Raw genomic sequence first — 11,819 nt, 5'->3', positions numbered from 1 at the left:
TGTCAGATAAACTCATATAATTGGTAAATGTGAAGTAACTACTGTCCATCCATAGACAGACAGCTGGCAGAAAGAGGCTAAATTAGCCCATCTGCTTTGAACTCTTCATTCAGCTCAGTGCAGTTCATAAAACTGAAGAGTCAAATAGTGTATAGTAAAATAAGGACTTAGGAGTTGAGGTAGTGGAAAGGAAGTAGCGATCTCTGCTCTTTATTGGTCTCCATAACCAGAGTCTGCGAATTCCTCACAGCCTTCACTTTTGCACTGAATCACACAATGGCATCTAATAAACACAGGCAGGAGCAAAACCACCACCATCTATCTGCTTAAGCTGAGCAGCATCACTTGGGATGTGTTGGTCTGATTGGAACCCCTTCCCATGTAGAAGAAATAAACTTATGATTTTCAAGAGTGGAAACTTATAGTTTTTCACAGCATACAACCGTGCCATGTTAACTCAGCTGTTCAGAGCTAGCTTAGCTGCCTGCACATGCAGATGCAATTGGGTTTCACAGAGGTGCCCTGCCATGTGCCCAGGCCCACAACATTTTACAAATGAGAATCTGAGGAGCTGCACGAATTCCACATGCAATCCAACCTGTGATGGGGCAGGGAACATCTCCCCTGCTTCTGGATAGCCATCTTTTCCTGTTGGATACACCTAGCCAGAAACTCAAGGGTGCAAGCTGTCTGTGAATTTGTATACCCTTGTTATGTGATTAACCTTTAAATGGGCTGTCACTGTGTGCTGTGGCATTGGTAAAGGTGGTGTTAGGTAAGCAAATAATAGTAGCAGCATCTGACAGAGCAAAGGGGAGCAAACAGGATTGGGATAAAGATCAAACTGGTGATGGGATAGTCCCTGGAGTAAGTCAATATCACAAACAGAACAGGTAGGGGATAAGTGTTGAAGCTGATGCCACTGATGGTAGAGGAAGATGTAGACAACAGACACCTGTGTTTTCATTAATATACAGGTCATAATGTCACTGCCTGGGAAGGAATGAGAGCAGGAGTCAAACAAGAAGGCAAACAAGGGTAGCAAAGGGGAGAACTACAACCATAGTGGAGAGGGCCCTGAAGATTTCACAATGACAATTCCCCATTAGTTGAACGTCCACACCCCTTTTCTCTGATTGAGAAATCCCACAAGGAAGATCTCACGACAACCTGCCGCATGTTTGGGCTGGGCAGCCAGACTACTCTCTGCTTCCAGCACTCACTTGATCTGCCAGGAAGCCCTGGGGAGCTGCTGGGCTCTGCTGGTGAGAAAGATGTTCCAGCCTCATGGTGGTGAGCATGGCCTTCTTCTGCGGCCTCTGTCCCCGCAGTGTTCTTGGCAGGTGACACTTCTCACCACAATTAGGCTGGTGACACTCCAGCAGTTTTGTAAGTCACTGGGTGGCCTCAGTGTGGTTGAGCTCAGATTTGTATGGGGACTTTTAAAAGATTTCATTTTATTTAAGGGCATATTTGCTTCTTTTTGTGGATCCAAGAGATTTTTACCTGTTTCTTCCACTCTCAGCCTTTCAGACTATGAGATTAGTTTAGCAATCAGGAAATTACTAGCATCATCCTAATTTTAGTATTGTTCATGCATTGCAAAGCAACTTGCTACACAAGAAAAAAAAAAAAGTCTGAGCAATATTGGTGCAATATGTCAGACATGTAGCAATATTCTCTGTGATTATCACCCCATACAATTTTCAAAGCAATGATGAATTGTGACAGATCCTCCTCTGGATTCAGCCAGCATAGTTTATGAAATCTGTGGAAGTATATCAGCTTACGTCAGCTGAGGATCCAGGCTACAGTTCTAGCTTTCTGCTAGTACTTTTTTACAGCAGAGGAGAGGAGCTGAGTTGAACAGAGAGAGAACCTCTCTAGGTGCACTTTACATTATTTTTGTGAGAAACCCTAGGTATGTTTCAAGCTCATTTAAACAATGAGATGCAGCCACCGAGGATTGAAAATATGTACTGTTTCTGGTGAAGTCTGGCATGAATATGGTAGAAACTTCCTACATTTTGCCAACAGTTAAGGAGTCCCAGGGCAGTTACTGAATTGCTGAACTGGCAAGTGAGACAACTTTCAGCAATGATGGGAATGGGAAGCAGAGTGTCCTTACTCCTTTCTTTGTATCTAACACAAACAATTTACTTTTACCTACATGGGTTATCTCCAGAATACTTGCAAACGTTTTGTAATAGATAATTATAGCTGCAATGAAACTGTAGTAACTTGGGACCAGTTAGAGTACCATGAGTGCCATTTAAGCTTTACAGTGAAAGACCACCATTTTCTGTGTGTGAATAGTGGTGTATGGGGATTAGCAAAGTGTGAATTAGTGTAGTTCTGCTGACTGGCTAAAAAGATACATATCCCTTTTTCTTGACATTTAGAGGTGAAGAGGAGTTAATTCAGAAAAGACCAAGTTACTGACACTTTTAATAATAAAGTAACACTTCAGAATGATAGTGTGAGATGAACGATTTGTAATGACCAGTGTAACAATGTGAGAGAGGCATGTCATGAGCTTCTCTCTTTGTTAACATATCTGAGACTGTTCAGCAGTTACCATCCTTTAGGAGCTTTCCTAGTCATTTCTTTTTATTTATACATGTGTCTTTTCAAATCTGGCAAAAATACTATTAAAAAAGACCACACAGAGATCTGATCTACCTTACAAAAACGTCTGGTGGGAAATAGTCATGTAAATTTTGATTTACTGAACACACAAAAGAAGGAGGCCACCGCCTAAGAAATAGATGACAGCATCTGAGAGTGGTTCCAGCATTTTAAAAGCAATTATGGGGGGGTAGATTTATGCACGAAACCTGCTCTGTACATTAACTAAATTTGTGGGTTTAATCACTGGAAGGAGAAAACCAGCTATGAAATACCCAAAGTAACAGGTCATTGTGGATATTCCCTTGAGGACATAATTTGTGTCAGTGTATGTAGACAGGACTGTGCGTATGTGTTGCAAAAGTGACAAAGGAAAAAGTAAGTGAACATCCTCAAAAAGCAAATATGGGAAAATGCTGGGATATATGGCTTCCTGAATAAAGAAAATAAAGCTGTGACTATGTGAAGATTTCTTAGCATGGGAATGGCAAAGGAGTAATGCATTCTTCACTCCAATGGAAATTAATGGAGCATGCATTCCTCATTCTCAGTCTATTTGAGGCTGCAACAGGGGATATCACATCTGGCAAAACTACTTTGAGTCATGTTATACCACTTATAACATCATCTGGACCTTAGGAAACAGCTTTCTGAAAATAAGGAATGCTGTACAGTACCTGACATTAGCCTTGTTGAAAGGTACTGATAAGTTGCAGAGGCCTAAGAAATTAAGGGCCACATTTACATGGAATTTCTCTGCACTTTATTACAGTCAGTTCCCTGGTTTTGCAATTTTAACTGCCCTTTTCCCTTCAGTGCCTTCTCCAGAGCAAGCAGGGGGTGCTCATTTGTAAAAAAGGAACCAAACCAGTCCAAAAGGAGAGCATCTGAGACAATCACGGAAGAACACTGTGTACCCAGAAACATTACAAATTCTGGTATAAATTGAGAGCATTCATTATTAATAGAAATACTATTTTCAAACTGTGTTGCACTTTCATCTCCAAGGATTTCACATGCTATAGTCCCGATCCTGTGTTTGTAGTCCTAACTCCCTGTATTTGTAGTCCTAATTCCCACAGTTAGCTTTATCAGATTTGATGGAGTTAGGGGTGTGAGGATGATATGCACTTCATAAAGCTTTGCAGAATTTGGACATGGACACAGATAGCTTTTAAAAAATTTAACTACTGATGGAATGGGGAGCAGTGTCCTCTAGATTTTCTATATACTCTGTGATACAGAATTGCCTTTGGAGGAGGGGGCTGTTTTGGCATTGGATGGTGATCTTTTTCAAATGCACCTCAGGGCACCAGCAGTGATCACAGAGCAGACAAGAACCCTACTCTGTTAGGACCCACGAGTGAAATTTTCATGCAGCGCTGCATTGCATGTGTGCAGGTTACCTTTCCCTCTTCATTTCTGCTCCAGAACAAGTGAGAAATGGCCACAGTGTGGTGTCCGTCAATATCTGATATAACATGGACAGAGCCCTGTCGTCCAGTGCTCAGAGCCAACTGATGTTCATAAACACCAGAAACTCTTGTGTTAATGTGTTTGTGTGTGTATGTATAGGGATAAAAGGGTTTCCAAGTGCTTTGTTCAGCGGTCAAGAGATTAGTGGCTGATATAGAAAGTTATATACAATGGCATGATGTTTACCACCCAAAATAAACCTATGCCCTTGTTAAAAATGTACATGGAAGCTAATTTCTGTGGTAGGATGATAACGTGCAGATTTTATTTGTTGATGTTTAGTTGTTTCCAACATTGGTTATAAAAAGTCCCCAGTGTCCCATCCTGCACCCGTGATTATAAAAATATTTAAAGTCACAGAATGGATATATGGCTAGGCAGACACATATTTTGATTTATGTTATGCTATGGGTTAGGCACACATTTGAAGGCAAGGTTTTTGGCTGACAACAGTATCACAATAGCAGTCTTCCAGCCATATATTATAGTGATGACCCCTGAAAATTATCAGGGTTTAATACAAGGCTATAATATAGGGTTTCTGAAAACTCTACATAAGCAATAGACAACATAAAAAGTCATATTACTATTTATGTGCCATCAAATCACATTAGGAGGGATTTGACCACATAAATAGTAAAATGACTTTTTGGGAATATGGAAATTAAAGAAAAATGTTTCAAATACAAACCATAATTTACAGAAAAATCACAAATATGCAACCAAGTTATGAAAGTAGGAGAGTAACAGAGGCAAAAAGAAAAAGGAATACTTCTTGGAACCTTTTTCTATACACTTCCGTGCAAGTTTTTTTTTTTTTTTTTTAACACACCCAATCAAAGATACATCCTGTCATGTCATATCATTATTACCTATATTTATTGTATTACATTGTGAGATACGTGGGAGTTTACTGATATGCATGCTGTCAGCTGTTTGCCAGGTGTTTGCTCCTGGGATGAGTGGGGTGAATTTTACCTTCTCAGAATCATCAAAATAAACAGCATCATTTCTCTTTGTTCTTTCTTTGCTGTGTGAAAATGTTTTGAGAATAGAGAAACTTCCCAGTCCCAGAATCTCACCCCCAGGACTTTCTTGAATCAGTTATGAATACTTATCAATATTTATTTGTTTATTGTTATTTGGTCATGCCAATTAAAAAAAAAATTAGAGCAAACAACAATAATAATTGTGGCAGTTATGGACTATCTGTAGCATAATGAGTGCTTTAATGACAAGTGTGAATGTAAGGAGCCATTCCAAAGTCAAGTTTATTACCCAAAGAACCTCTCTGAAGTTGATGGGGTTGACCTCAGTGTGAGATGGGTTGGCCCTTGGCCATGCAAAGCCACTGGTGGTGGGTGAGCACAGCTTTGCCATGTGCGGGACCATGAGATACGCATCGTGCAGGTAGCCCTTCCACAGCCTCCCCTCCCAGCCCACTCCTTCCACTCCAGACATGTGGCTTTCACTTTTGTGGCACGACCTGTGCCCTGAAACAGGGGAACCATGGTTGGGCAGACTACGATTTGTCCCAGTGTCTGTAATGTACCAAGCTGACACAATTGAAATAAAATCACTACCAGTGGTGGCTGTGCTTATCCTGCTTTTTGGGAGGCGAGGGTGAGGAAGGGGTTGCTATATTCTCTGTGACCTGACTGGTACCTTTGATGAAGGAATTTCTTTCCTATGGTCCTGGTTTAGTAAGTGCTTAACACATGCTTAGTGTTAAACATGTTAGCGGCACTACAGGCTAAAAGTGAATTTATCTTATGGGACATGAATAAGACTATTCATTTGCTTAATGTTTACGATGTGCTTAAATGCTTTTCTGGAGAAATGGTCAATATTCTTTGCTTTTAAGGAAAAAAGGGTTTTTATTCTGAGATAGCAATAAATAGTAAATTCTTGGAAGATTAAAGGATCGAAGAGACTTTACATGTCACTGTTGTGCATGCACAACTCCCTTTGAAGTCAATGGAACTTGTGTGTGCAAAAGGGCAGAGATATAGGGCAGCAGAACTTCATAATATTGTGGCTTAGGAGCCATAAGGAACAGGAGATATCCAGAATCTTTACACGAACATTTAAAGTCCAGAGTACTTTGAAGTGCTCTTTTTTTTTTTTTTTTTTTTTAAGGAAAAGAGACACTCCTTCTCCTCCCCCCCCCCCCCCCCTTTTTTTTTTTTTTTTTTTAAACCTAGGGTTTAACAGTCAAAATCCATTCACAGGAAAATTTGTCATTCGGGGAACTTACCTGGGAGTAAAACAGAACAGCAGAGGCTGCCTGGAAAAGCTGATGGGAGCTGAGGGCACACACAAAAGGGACAACAGGCAGTCTAGAGACAGGAGCCAAAGCTGACAGAATCAGGGAGGTAAGGCTTAAAAGAGAGAGATGCAGAAAACAGAGAGAGTGTTCTCCAAGGCAAGGTGGACAAACGGGCCAGGAGAATAGCAATTCTGAGTCTACCTCTGGGAAATCTGTCGAATCAGAAAGGCTGTGATTATTTTGCACCTTGGATTATCTGTGTTTGCTCAAGCAAGAAAACTATATAGCTATTTGCTTGCTTGCCGAAAGAAAACAATTAGCTAGCGTTCTTACTGATGTTCCTAAATGAGAACATTATTTTTGTTTTGCAAAACATTGCTCTTATTTATCGACTTTATTTGGGAGACCTGCAAGTGTTGGGTTTCTCCTTAGATTAGGGGAAGGCTTAGAGCTCTTTATGGTTTTTGTCTCCACATGAGCTACATCTGGAAAAGTGCTGAGCATAGAGTGAGGGGTCCTTAGCACTCACCCGTGCTGCCTAGCATCACTATAAAATTGTACTTTTCAAGAGCCGGAATAAAGATTGGAAAGCTGAATTATTCCCTTTTGGTAACAAGTTCTAAATATTAATCACTTATTAACGCTCTCAGTCATTTGTTTTTTCCCTCATTTTCAACCAAGCTTTTAAAAATGCTGTTTTGCCCTTGCTGGTCTCCCTGTTAAGAATGGCATCAGCAGCTGTATCTGGGTTTGGAGGGGTGTGTGTGTGTGGAAAGGGGAAGGAGAGATGACAGCCCCTAGCCAACATACTTTTGCAAAATGACTGCTAGCTCACCACATTGCACTGTTTTTTTCCCTGCTAATTACAGGAAAAGTGATTTATTAATATTTGTGCAATGGTAACTTCTCAGCTCACCCACAGCCTTTTCTAATCTAGCCAATTATTTTCAGTATTACTTTTAAGCTCTGACTTTAATTAATGGGGTGCAGAAGTTTAAAGCATATGGGGTTGCTTTTCTTAAGTCTGGGAACAAGACGAGTTTAAAAATCCTGCGGATATGCTTCTCCATACTGCACTTAAACTCTGTTTCTGAAAATACTACATATAAGTTGTCACATTTTCTTCAGCTTGACATAAAATTCTGTGACGTGTCACATCAAATAGCAACAATCATGAAATTTTTAGGGATGTGTCAGTTTTGAGATACATACTTTCTTGCTTTGATCCATCATGGCTCAATTGGAAGATAAAATAATCACTTCAATTTCTTGATACTTCTTTATAAAAACATATAATAAAATATATATATTTTTTAAAATTTCAAAGTATTTGTTCCGAATCCCCGCTTTAAACAGGAAACTGTTGTTGCTGCTAAAATCTGATGAAAAAAACAGCACTTGAACTGCAGCGATGGTTTTTGCCAGCTTGAAAGGCGTCATCATTTTCAGGATGCCAGTGGGCATGTTTGGACAGTGCAGCCTTCCCATGCTTGGAGCATTATCCCAGCCCCATGAAATAGGGAATGGCGATGGATACCCAGCACTTTGTGGACCGGTGCATCCCCAATAAAGCCTCAGCTGTCATTTTAAGTGACCCAAGAGACACCCTCCAAGCAAACCTCACCTCCCTTTAGCAACAGGTGAAGCAAGGAGAGCGCTGGCTCTGTCTAGATCTCACACCAGAAACCTGTGTACCTGTGACACCACCTCTCTCTCCCGGATGAGGTGAGGTGAGCACAGTGCCAAGAAAACCCTTACATGAACACAGCACCAAGCTCCCCCCTCTCCGCCCCCACTGCCCACCACTGGTCTCGGTCTGGGTCTCGGCGGGTGGCTGCTGGCGGTGCCACACATCTGCCGGGGGCTGGAGCACAGCTGCGTAAGACGGGTGAGCGCAGCCCCCCCAGCCAGCCCTGTCCGCAGGCCGATCCATCAGCGGGACAGCTACTGCTGAGAGGAATTTCTCCCAGGCAGGATGAACCTCCCTTGACTCCCCTCCTCGCCATCGCTCAGCCCGTGGCTGAACTCTTGCTCACCCCCTGACCCCCGCCTCAACTCCCACACACATCAAGGCATCAACGAGGGCCAAGAGGTCTCTCCACCCGCCCTGGTGGTGCTTCCAGCCCTGCATGGGGTACCCTGTCCCACCACGATGAGTGCCCTGTGGTGTGCTCCTCAGGGGGGAGGCACGACTGCCCCCAGCCCTGCAGCATTGCCTCCTCCTCCCCTCCCCTCCAACACCCCCCCGAGGGAGCTGAGGTGCTGAACCTTGACGGGAAAGGCACGCTGGAGGCCACGGTCTCCTGTTAAATGATTCAGTCAGTTCATGTCCTCATGGCCTCAGTCCCCCGGGGCTCTCCTCTGAAGATCCCATTGCTGCTCTTTAGCTGTGCAATACAAACCCAACTGAAAACCTGCAGGGCAGCTCTGGGGGCTGGTTTGGTGTTCCCCTCCATATGGAGCAGCGAGTGGTGGCTTCTGCATGGTGCTTCTGGAAGCCATGGCTGGGCTGGTGGAGCACACTGCCATCCCAGGGTACGTGGCAAAGGGAGCAGAAGATGCCAACTCGTTTTCTTGAATTCTCTGGTCTGACTGTACAGAGCTGGAGAAAGTGTTAAGGATACAGAAGCCCAAGGGCAGCAGCTGAACCTTTATGCCTTTTTTTTTTTTTTTTTTTTTCCCCAAGGAAGTTTTCAATGTGTTCGTCTGCTGGGTCCTCAGGGAATAACGTGCTTCTGCAATTTATTACACTGTCTCTAGGCAGAGACTACAACTGCTATATCAGAGAATTACTTAAGGAGTTACTTAGGTCCAGGTGGCTGCTTGAGAACTTATAGCCAGAACTTACATCACCTGCTTCTTTTACTTAAATTTAGATCCCTTCCTTTGGCTCACTTTTATCAGAGCATAATTTAAACACTGGTCACTGGAGACAAAGAGAAACCTAAATAAGCTCCAGAATACACGTGAGAAACTCTGCTGGGAGGAGGTAAGAAGCAATGTTTTCTCCTGAAAACCAGTGTCCTCCAGAGTGACTCTCGTAGTTTCTGCTGTCCAGGTTTGGATGAAGGAGCTACTAAGAAGCAAGAGACAGCATGACAAGAGACAGCGGAAAGGTCAAGGCAAAGAGAAAAGGTATTTGCTCATATCAGAGAAAAAGAGGCAAAACTTGTGTTTCTTTACATTTTAACCCTTTGGGTATGGTCACTGCTGTATTCAGAAAGTGGGGCAGGAGCAGGTATATTGGAGGTGGCATGAGTGCTCAGCCACAGCTTCCTGGGTCAGACTGATGAGTACTCAGGTGCTCCAAGGCTGCCACTGTGGCTCGGGGGAGAGGGCTAGGGTCAGGGAAGGGGCTGGGATGGGAGCAGGGACACAGGTCTGAGTGGTAACTGAGTGCCCAATTCCAGGGGCTGATGGCAGAAGCTCTCTGCAAAAGTAGTGTGTGCTTGCTTTAGGTTTGTAATGCAATGAAATACATGTTTTAGTGCCTTGACTGTCCTTGTAAAAGCACTGTGAGGAAAATAACCCATACTTAAGCACGCTGGGACTGTCTGGTGGGGATTGCCTGTCTAGGGACAGGAGGTGGAGGTACCTCTCTCTGTCCTGTGTCACCCTTCACAGCAATCAGCTAGCATTTACAGTGGAGCATTTTAAGGCAAACCAAAATCAGTGACAGTTGCAGTGAAAAAAACTGCCCTGTAAACTGCAGTGGCTTGGGAGCTGATTGACAAGCAGCTGAGACATCTGGGTGCTGGGAGAAGGGAAGACAGCTGAGGCTGCCAACCTTTTCAGCTTGTCCCAAGGTAAAGCTGTCCCAGCTCATCAGTCAGCACCCTTACATTTCCTAGGCCTGCAGATTTAAAAAGGCTATGTTGATCTATAAAATCTGGTAATCCAAATGGGTGTGTTTTATGACTTTTTCAGATGAATAATAACTGGGAGGTTTGAAATGTTTGAAAACTTTTCTTTGCTCACACCTTCCATGTGTAGAATGGGGGATTTTATATAATCTTTGCATTTTTCCTTTCATTTTGTTGGAATTAAAAGCAATGATCACAGCAAGTGCCTATAAGTCATGCAATTATGCTGCTGTTTGTTGTTGTTGTTGTTTTTTCAAGGAAGCTTTAAGCATTGTATGAACTTGACAGCTAAGCCTGTGTGATGTTGTAGGCCAGTAGCCTTTCAACTCAGAAAACCTAAGTTCATCTTTTAGAGATGGGAAGTTCACAACAGAACCAGATTTGCTTCTTTCTTGGAGAATTATTGTGTCACAAAATGAATTGCACAAGTTAGCAAGAAGTCGTCTCAGCTCAAGAAGGTGGGAGACACTAGCAGGAGTATCTGGGATAGACGGTCACAATTAAATACTTCTTGAATTCAACACTTGATTTCAATGCTTCTTGAAAATTATCTCTCATCTCTTTCTGCTTAGTTGTCTACATGCAACAATCTTTCCTTCTGGGACTCATGAGCCAGTCTGAGGAGAGCATAACCTGGAACATCTCTAGTCCTCCTTACTGGCATAAACATACAAGTAAGGATCTGACTCTGGATGTACTACAGCCAATTCTCAAAGACCTGTTTTGAAAGCTGTTTTCCATTTAGTCTGTTTAGTAATAAGAATCAAAAAATGGCTCCTGGTGGTCCTGACCCATGTCAGCAGCATCAGTTTGTGCCGTGGGCATTTGCACATACACCTTCCTGTCTCTTGGCCGCAGCACATCACATTAGTGTGACACAGTGATGTGAGATGCCTGCAGTAAAAGTGGGTGTGGATTCCAGGACTGTCCTGAATGACGTGGGACTGATCATCATCCTAGTGTGAACAGGGTAGTGCCTCAGAAATACATGCATAATACAACATAAGTGTTGGCTGTTTGTCACTCCAGTGTCCTGAAAGAGATGGCTTCTAAAACATCTTAAAATAATCCTTCAGAGAAGATCTAGAAAAAAAAAATTATATATATATATATTTATAGTTGTGTTGACTGAAATGGCTGGAGTCCATTTCTGTTTTGGGGCCCTCATGGGAAAGTTAGATTAAAACAGGGAAAATAGTTTGCATAAAAATGATTTTCACAGAGTAATGAGTGAACTGATAATAGGCAATCAGTACATCGATCACACTGGTGAAATAACATCTGATGGATTTTGCAAAGCTGACCTTTTCCCTTCCTATTTTTCCTGGAAATATCTATCTCTTTCCATGTGTAAACTTTGCAGCTTCATTATGATCTCCTATCGCCAGTGCCTCCTTATTATCAGGTAAAGAGCAAACCGAGTGATACTGCCTTTTTCCTTCTTCAGTTAGTATCAAAACAGTGCAACAACCCCAGTCACAAACTCAAGAGTCTTTTGACAGCAGCAATTAAGCAACTTAATTAATGAGTGAATAAAAATGATAATATTTACTGAATGGGAGCATCCTGTTTTGCATTTTTAT

The 11,819-nt window shown here is 42.4% G+C and overlaps 1 long non-coding RNA gene across 1 annotated transcript; it reads left to right on the top strand.

The window, feature by feature from the left end:
* The first annotated feature begins 9,310 nt into the window (after positions 1 to 9,310).
* Positions 9,311 to 11,180, top strand: LOC121066682. Its single transcript, XR_005817915.1, has 3 exons — positions 9,311 to 9,362; positions 9,432 to 9,508; positions 10,809 to 11,180. It is a non-coding gene; the product is annotated as an uncharacterized LOC121066682 (long non-coding RNA).
* The last annotated feature ends 639 nt before the right edge of the window (positions 11,181 to 11,819 follow it).

Source organism: Cygnus olor, chromosome 2 (assembly GCF_009769625.2).
Source record: "Cygnus olor isolate bCygOlo1 chromosome 2, bCygOlo1.pri.v2, whole genome shotgun sequence".
NCBI lineage: Eukaryota > Metazoa > Chordata > Aves > Anseriformes > Anatidae > Cygnus > Cygnus olor.
Note: the sequence above shows the minus strand (reverse complement) of the source record. Positions and strands in the feature narration are given on the sequence as shown.